This window comes from Populus euphratica, unplaced genomic scaffold, assembly GCF_000495115.2.
Source record: "Populus euphratica unplaced genomic scaffold, PopEup_1.0 scaffold2489.1, whole genome shotgun sequence".
Lineage (NCBI taxonomy): Eukaryota > Viridiplantae > Streptophyta > Magnoliopsida > Malpighiales > Salicaceae > Populus > Populus euphratica.
Genome location: NW_011502306.1, coordinates 4396 through 13335, shown reverse-complemented (window position 1 = coordinate 13335; position 8940 = coordinate 4396). Strand labels below are relative to the sequence as shown.

The window sequence follows — 8940 nt, the reverse complement described above, 5'->3', positions numbered from 1 at the left end:
AGTGCAAAATGATGATATAAAACCTTGATAAAAATGCACTTTTAAGTACTAATCACCTGCAGCCCAGATACTATTCAGTGTTTAGCCCATATCTCGAGTTCTGGAAGTCCAAATGCATCGATTCTTTTTTGTTGGAAAACTGAAATAATTTTTTATAACTTTCATGAAGACTTCTGCTCAAATTCTGATGTTGGCAATGACTTTTTGTTTAGATAAGAAGATAAGAATTGTCACCAAGTCAAGATGTGGCCACCCACTTAAGAATTAGTCATCAAATCAATAGTTTTAAATTTTGACCTATAAAACGAGGCATTTGCCATGCATTTAAGCATCTTGGTTTTTAGATTAAGATCATGTTCTTGCTCTCTGTCTTTATATTTTTATTCTCTCTTTATATTTTTGTAATGCTTAAGTTTTGCTTTCATTAATCTCTTCTTTATGCCTTTCATTTCCTTTTTATTCTTAGTTAACTTATATCATGTTTACGTTCTTATATTGTTTATTAATGTTTTTCTTCTTCAGTATGTTTAGCTGAGTTTAATATGTCAAGGTGAAAAAGTTTCACAAATGGTTTTAGGATAAGTATAATATAAACTCAATATAGACTTCAATGCTTATATCCTAAACAACTTGCTATTAACATATCTTATCATTTTTATCTTATTAATTCTTAATATCTTACTTGTTAAATGGTTAATCTAGATTTGTGTTGTATAATACTTGGTACAACAAATGCTTGGTATTTTTATAGCCAACTGTATGGTATAACCTCTACTTGTACTATGAAAGGAACTTGATTTATTATTAATATAAGTTAACATCATGAATTCCTAACAATATTTAAAAGTTTGGAGTTACTTAAATAAGATAATTAATATGATCATGTTAACAATTTATAATGAGTTACTAATGACAAATCATCCAATTGAAACCTCATTTGTATGTAGTTTCCAGTTGAGTAATAAAAAGAGTTTATATTATACTTATTTGAAATACCTATAGAGGCATTTGAAAGAGCTTAACAAACTACATTTTAGCCATATCTATAAAAAAGTTGCTCGTGCTAAAGCTAATATGGCTGCTCACCAATCTCTTCTTCACTATGACTAAGATAATACTCAGCTTCTGTCGTAGAAAAGGAATCTCAAGTCTTCCCTGTTGAATTTAAAATATGTAGAGCATATATTCTTTGTGTAAAAGCTAAAATCTAACTTTCTCATAGAGGCTGACAAAGGATCATGTTCCTTCCATTCCCTAATGAGTCAGAAACATCGAACAAATCATATACTAGTAATCAAGTTCTCTTTGGTGGTATGACTACTTCAGGTTATGAGGTGGGGCATGAGTTTGTCTGATTCTATAAAGTCTTCCTTGAAAGCGCTAAATATATTGTTCCCATTAATGATAATGTTATTCTATTTGGCTCTTGTCTTGATAGTTCTTCATATGATTCTTTACTTAGACCTGTGACAAATGAGCTTATTTAACAAACTCTCTTCAGCACTGGTAATGATAAGTTGTCTGGGCTAGATGGCTATACCTCTCTGTTTTCCAAAAAAGCTTGGGTGTATTGTTGGAGGTGACTTCTATTCTGCCATCAAAGATTTCTTTGCTTTTGGGAAGATGCTTAAGCAAGTCAACCATTCTATTATCTCCCTTGTTCTAAAATCTACCACTATTAACTCAGCAATAGATTTCCATCCCATCTCATGCTGCAATGTCATTTACAAGGTCATCACTAAGATCCTTATTGGACATATGACTCAAGTTATGAATACCATCATCAACCCTACTCATAATGCGTTTCGCGGTGCTAAGAACTAATAACATCAACCTCTTGCAGGAGCTTATTTGTCATTATGAGTGCAAGAGATCCTCCCTTATATGCATTATCAAGATTGATTTTAGAAAAGCATTTGATGCTATTTAGTAGTTCTTCTTGCGTAATGTTCTTCTTTCATTAGGCTTCCTAGCTTGTTTTGTTGATCTTGTCATGCAATGTATGGAGGCAACCTCTTATTCAGTTTCTATTAATGGTGATTTATTTGGTTTTTTCCATGGGCCATTTGGCATCCATCAAAGGGATCCCTTTCCCCCTTATCTTTTCATTACTTGTATGGAATATTTTTCTAAGATGCTTTCATTAAGCACCTAGTGGATTGGTTTTAATTTTCATCCCAAATACAAAGCTCTGGGTATAAGCCACTTAGCCTTCGCAAATGACATCATTCTTCTTTGTAGGAGTGATATACTGTCTGTTAGAATTCTATACCAACTTCTTTCTTTTGGCTGAATGTCTAGCCTCGATGCTAATAATTCTAAACCTTTTATATTCTTTAGTGCGATTAGTGAAGACACTAGGTTATCCTGCCTTTAGCTTATAGGGTTTTTTAAAGGTCAGTTTCCTTTAAAGTATCTTAGTGTGCCTCTTAGCCCTCATCACTTGTTAGCCAACCAATTTTCTCCTCTCCTGTGAAAGTTTGAGTTGGTCATTCAGCAATGGATGGGTAAGAATTTATCTTATACTGATCGGTTCGAGCTCATCAAATCTATTTAGCATGGCATGGTCCTATTCTGACTTGTTATTTTCCCTGTCCCTACTACTATTATAAACAAGATAAACAATCCATCTTACAACTTCCTCTGGTCTGTTAATCATTTCTCTAAACACTTTGCCCTTGTTGTTTGGCACAAGGTATGTTTCCCTAATCTGAAAGAGGTCTCGGGCTCTTAGACATCAAGGTAAGGAACAAATATTTTTTAGCTAAGTAGTTGTGGAACATCCATAAAAAATTTGATTCTTTTTGGATTTGCTAGGTTGATCATTTTTATCTTCCACATAGCTCTGTATAGCCTTTGGAGATGCAAAAATCCTTTTCCCTTTTATGGAAATCAATTTGCTCTCTTAAAGGTCATTTGCTAGCCTAGTTTGGAGGTATTTCATATGCTATTGATACTTTTCAAGGTTGGCATCATGGATTGGGGTCTTTCATTGCCAATGCTCTCGAGTTCTTTCAGGTTAAAGAAAATCTTGTTAGCTAGCATTGTGTGATATGGAAGTAGTGGTCCTTACCACGGTACAATTTTATTTTATGGCTTGCTATCCTAGGTAAGCTCAGAACACAGGATTCGTTTAGCTTCTTCTCTATTGACTCAATTTATGTTCTATATAATTGAGAGGAGAAATCCTATGCTTACCTGTTTTTCTGTTGTGATTGGACTTCATTGTTATAGAGTCATGTTAAGCAGTGGCTTCGTCTAAATCATTTTGTCTTTCCTATCTAGTGCGCTTCGAGGTCTCTCTAGAAGAAGTAAGAGGTTGCACCAAAGAATGAGACGAGTTGCTCTCCCTCTTCTTGTGTAGTTAATTTGGAATGAAAGGAATAAACGTCTATTTGAGCATGTTTCCAAGTCAATTGGTGCTGCTTTCTGAAAGTTTCAAGTTCAGTTCTTCATGGTTCTTCATTTCTACGTGTTTCTTTTGCTTTATAAATGTATAGCGGTGTCTTAGTCATGCAAGCTTTATATGAGAGTTATTTATTATTATTCTTGCTAGTTTAGTCTTTGGGGCTTGTCCCTATCTGGTCTCTCTTTGAGTAAAGCTTGTATTTTTTATGTTTTTTCTAATGATTTCTTTGGTTGTATTTATTTGGTTAGGCTGGGCAAACCCCCTAAGATCTGGTTCTTACCCTAACCATTTGTTGTTTTATCCTTGGTTTTTTCTTTTGTTTAGGGTGTTTGTTCCCTTTGTTTGATTTTTTATTTTTTTTTATATTCTAGTTTCCTATAGGTTCCAAAGTTGTAATTTTTGATCTCTTATATATACTTACATTTGATAAAAAAAAAATTAATTTGTTATTAACATAAGTTAACATCATGAATTCCTAACAATATTTAAAAGTTTGGTATTACTTAAATAAAATAATTAATATGATCATGTTCATAATTTATAATGAGCTACTAATGACAAATCATCCGATTGGAACCTTCTTTATGTGTGGTTTCCAGTTGAGTAATAAAAAGAGTTTATATTATACTTATTTGAAATACCATTATTGGATCCTTTAACCTTGAAATTTGTTTTTATCATTGTTTAATCCTCATATTAATCTCACATCTCAAAATTCACTCTAACTCATGATTATTATTATTATTATTATTATAGTTAACCTCCTTATGGTTCAACCTTAGTCTTGCCGGGTTATTTATTAGTTTGACACTCCTGCACTTGGGAGACAACATCAATCTTTTGATCATGTTAGGTATCTAGCATGCCTTGATGTGGTTCTATATTAGGTTCCAGGAGTAACATGACCTCTTCATCTAGATCAAATGGCCCTTCATCTGGGTCGAACAACCAAGCATCCATTTCTCATCAATCTGTTCATTATGAGTTGCATGATAGCTATAACCCTATTTTGAGTACATATCATACTCAAAAAGACTATAAGAGGAGGGATGATTATCAATCGTATGAGGGTTTTTGCTTTCAAGATTTACTTCAAACTAAAAAAGGTTTCCCTTAAGATCACACATATACTTTTGAATGATATAATGTTGATGGGGTTATTATGATTGAAAGGGCAAGGATGCTAGGAGAGGTGAGAGAGTTGGGGAAGATAGAGGAGAACTATATAAGAGAGTAGATAGTGATAGTGATGAATATGAGGGAGATTACGATAATGCAAGAGGATTAGGTGATGAGAGAGATGATTGTAATGTTAGAAATTTAGAGGATTGAGACAACATCCCATCAATCCATTGCCCAATATCTTCTCTATTGCATCATGGGTAAAGGGTTCAAAAGGACGGTTTTGACATACATAAAGATCTAATTACAAAAAAAAAACGAAAGAACTTCATTTATATGGAATAACCAAGTACATTGAAATTTATAAGGTTATTGTATTTTATAATTATGTTTTAAGCTATATTATTTTAATTAATCTTTATCATTTTTTTAATTTTTGTCATTTGAGTGGGTGGTCACCTTTTAACTTCGTAACAATCCTTATCTTATTGTTTACGGAAAATGTCATTGTTAACATTAGACTTTAAATATATGGTCTTCATGAAAGTTCTAGGAAATTGTCTCAACTTTCCACAAAAAAATGAATCGATGCATTTGGACTTTTAGAACTCGAGATATAGACTAAATACTAAACAGTATCTGGGTTACGGAATAGATTCGGACTTCTCTTTTGATACTAAGATTTGGACTTTCAAATGGCAAAATTGAGTCTTGGACTCTCATGAATATAAACCAAACTGAAATCCAAGATCTATAGCTCTAGATATAATCCAATAATTGAACAGTATTCATGTTTAGACTGAATCAACATTTCATTTCACTGAACAGTATTCCAGTTTAGACTGAATCAGCATTTCTTTTATAAACTTAGTCCTCTCTTTATCTTCTCAATTTTAGTAGTTAAACTCATCAATTCTTTTATTTATTTATATAATAGACCTGCATTTAAGATGAATATTTACCATAAATTAAAAATATTTTATATTATTAGATATGTTATTATAAAGCATGTTGTAGTTAAGGAGTTATTGATACTTCAAGTGTAAAATGATGATATAAAACCTTAATAAAAATATACTTTTAAGTACTAATCACCTACCATTACATGTTACTCTAAAAAAATATATTTTTAAGTATTAATCACCTATTATTACATGTTACTCTAACAAATGTCAAAGACATGCACTCTATCCATATTATTATTTATTTTATTATTATTTTCTTTTAATTTCCTTTTGTTTTCTTTGTTTTTAGGTTATGGTCTCTCATGTGCACATTTTTCCAACAATATTGTGATTGTTTTTCAGTAATTTTTATTTATTTATTATTATTCAAGATTAATTTTGCTATAATTAACAATTTTATTCATTGAGATAGTTTATTCCTTCTTCTTCTTCTTCTTTTTTTTGCGTAGAATTTTAGACAAACCATCTATGCTAAAATTAAAACATTCAAGATATTTTTCCTCATAATCTCTTTAAATTCAAAATGAGTAAATCCATTAAATACCTCAACAATGTTGTCTTAGTTGACAAATTAAATTCCATTTTATGATGTAGTTAAAAAGTTATTATTTTGACAATATTTTTTGTTCATCTTTTTAGCTATTGATTATGTAATTGTAATTATACAGGCTGGTTAGCAACCATGTTGAGCTTTGTTTTTGTTTTTTTAGTAGGAAAAAAATTATATTTTATGAGGATGATGAACTAATTGTTCGTAAGATTTTAAAAGATAAGACTAGAATATCTTTGATATCTTTAAACTAGCAGTTGACACGAGCTCGTAAGAGAGCTATGTCGGACATAAATGCCTAAAATATTATGGATTGCATGCATTAATAAAGGTCCAATTTGGATAAATAATGACAATTGAAATCAAATGATTAATGATATTTAGTTCACCCATGAATTTCAAAGGAGATCAAAATCTACATGGAATAATCGACTAATTGAAACATATAGTAAATTAAGCACTCATTTTAGAGGTACGGTGTCATTTGCATCATATCGAGCTAGCACAGTGAAGATTTTTTTTATTTGTTATAATGGAATTTGAATTTTTATATTTATATTTTCTAATTTTTTGTTGTGATAGCAACAAAAAACAGGCGGAAAAAAACCTTTATGAGATTATGTGTTTTCCGTGTTGCATCAGAGTGCTAAACAGCTTGAAACATTTATAGATAACAAGTCTAAAAAAGTTGTTATAAATATTTTTTATATAATTTAATTATTATTTAAAATTAAAATAAATTTCTTATTATATTTAATTTTATTGTAGGGGAATTACCAAAAAGAGATGATTTCAAGATGTGAAACTGATCAGGAAAATCATCATTTATTTTATGGAGCAACTTGGTGTGTGGCTATAAGAGAAGTTACAAAGGGTAGAATATATGGTGCATCTGGTATATCGAAATCCATTGTTAGTATGAGTACTTCATCACAGTCCTATATGATGGAGTCAACACCTGCTAGCTCATCAATTCAGGTAATAAAAGTGCAAATAAAGGAAATGGTCATATTTTATCACTACAACAGGAGATGACTTTTATAAAAAAAAATCTCTTAGTAATATGGGATATTAAGGTTGGGCATCAAATATGGACCAAGGTATATTCGCACCTATAGCTTCATCTATATCGTCACATATGGCTCCATAAATAATGACACATATGTATCTCCTGTTTAATCCAGTATATCGACCTAGGCCTTGACTACAATATATTGGGCCCCCTATGATGGTCAGCATTGTTTTGGTTTGTTTCTATCACTGCCCCAACCACCACCTCTATGATAGAATATATTTATTAAATTGTGACTTATTTATATTGATGTAAGTTTAATAGGATTTAGAAATTTATTATGAAATTTATTTTTATTTGACTTATTATTGTTCATAAAATAATTTCTAGTATTAATTTATGTTCTTTATATATGTTTCTAAATTTTTTAAAATATCCACAAATAATTATAAGAAATTTAATAGATGGAAAATAAATAATCTAAAAAATTCATGTTTTAAAAAATAGTAATTGGACAAATTAGCAATGGATTAGGAACAAAGTTTCCATTGCTAATTAACAATGGATCAACAATGCAATATCCATTGCTGATCAGCAATGACGATTGGCGATGGAATATTCGTTACTGATTTATACAATCAACAATCGAATTTTAGTAACAGATAATTTGTTGCTAAATAAATCAACAATTGATAATTAATTGCTAATTTCGTTGTTGAGTTTTATCAGCAATATATTTTAATTTTATCTGTAATGGACTAGTTAGTTGCTAGTAGGCTCCTTTTTTAGTAGTGTATTTTGGGTTTTCACCACCAATTTCAACAATCTTTTAGGCTTTTTTTTTCATCAATATCCTTTTATATTTTGATTTTTTTTCTATTTTCAAAGAAAAAGCTTAAGCTCTACATCTTAAATAAGTAGTAACCCCGGAAAAAAAAAAAAAAACCATAGCAATTTTCTTCCTTAATCTGACATGGAGACCGAGGCCACCCATAAGTTATTTGCATCTAAATCCCTTCTTTAGTCTCTCCTATGTGTATGTTATACCTACAATGACGATGACATCGATTTCATTGCCATCTAAGCGAATCATCATGAAATAAGGTCGCACAAATTAAACACCAAGACTACATCCCCATCTCTCTTTCATGCCTTACCTCTCAGCTTCATTCCCCAACAGTTGACTTGCAAGAGTGAAAAGTAAATGCTTCCTTAGATTTCGACAAAGGCAAAGATCTTTAAGCTGAAAACTGGAGTTGGTCTGAATCTCACGATTCTATTATTAGAGATCGGGCATAGGACCTGTGCTTTTCTAATGAACTAGTATTTCCTAATTTCCAGTCGAGTTAAAGCATGGAGTTCGACTGGTCTTGAAGATAAGAAATGGATTTCTTATACTCCCGACTAAAAAGCTTGTTCTTCCCCTACAGCTACATGCTGCAACCATGGGCAAATGATACTTGCTTCTAGTTCTTGTGGCTGATTTATGTACCAACCACATCACATGGCTACTTTTCTTCTGGGCTAAACAAATACATCAGCAACTTGGGCTCATATGTGGTTATTGCAACTTGCATGCGTTAACAGTTAGGATGGAAATCTGACTTGGTTAAACTGGAGTTGCGCGTTAGGAAATATGAAAATATAAAGCCACGAACTGTCTTCTGAACTAATTTTTGCAAAAGTATTTTTGAATGTAATGCATGCACGATAATTAGAAGATCCAGATGGCTCTATGCATGCTTTAATTTTGAAGCCTCGTCTCTTTTCAGTAAAATCAACCTACAAAGAAAATGAAGTTCTGTGTACACAAAAACAAAAGTCCACAAAAAAAAAAACCTACTAAGTGTCCTTTTTTTTTTTTTATCAATAACCTCCTGGG

At 31.3% G+C, this 8940-nt stretch overlaps 1 long non-coding RNA gene across 1 annotated transcript in view; it reads right to left on the bottom strand.

Annotated features, from left to right (window-relative positions):
* LOC105119055 (uncharacterized) overlaps positions 1 to 8940 on the bottom strand; it is a 19109-nt gene that overhangs the window by 6403 nt on the left and 3766 nt on the right. The window lies entirely within an intron of this gene.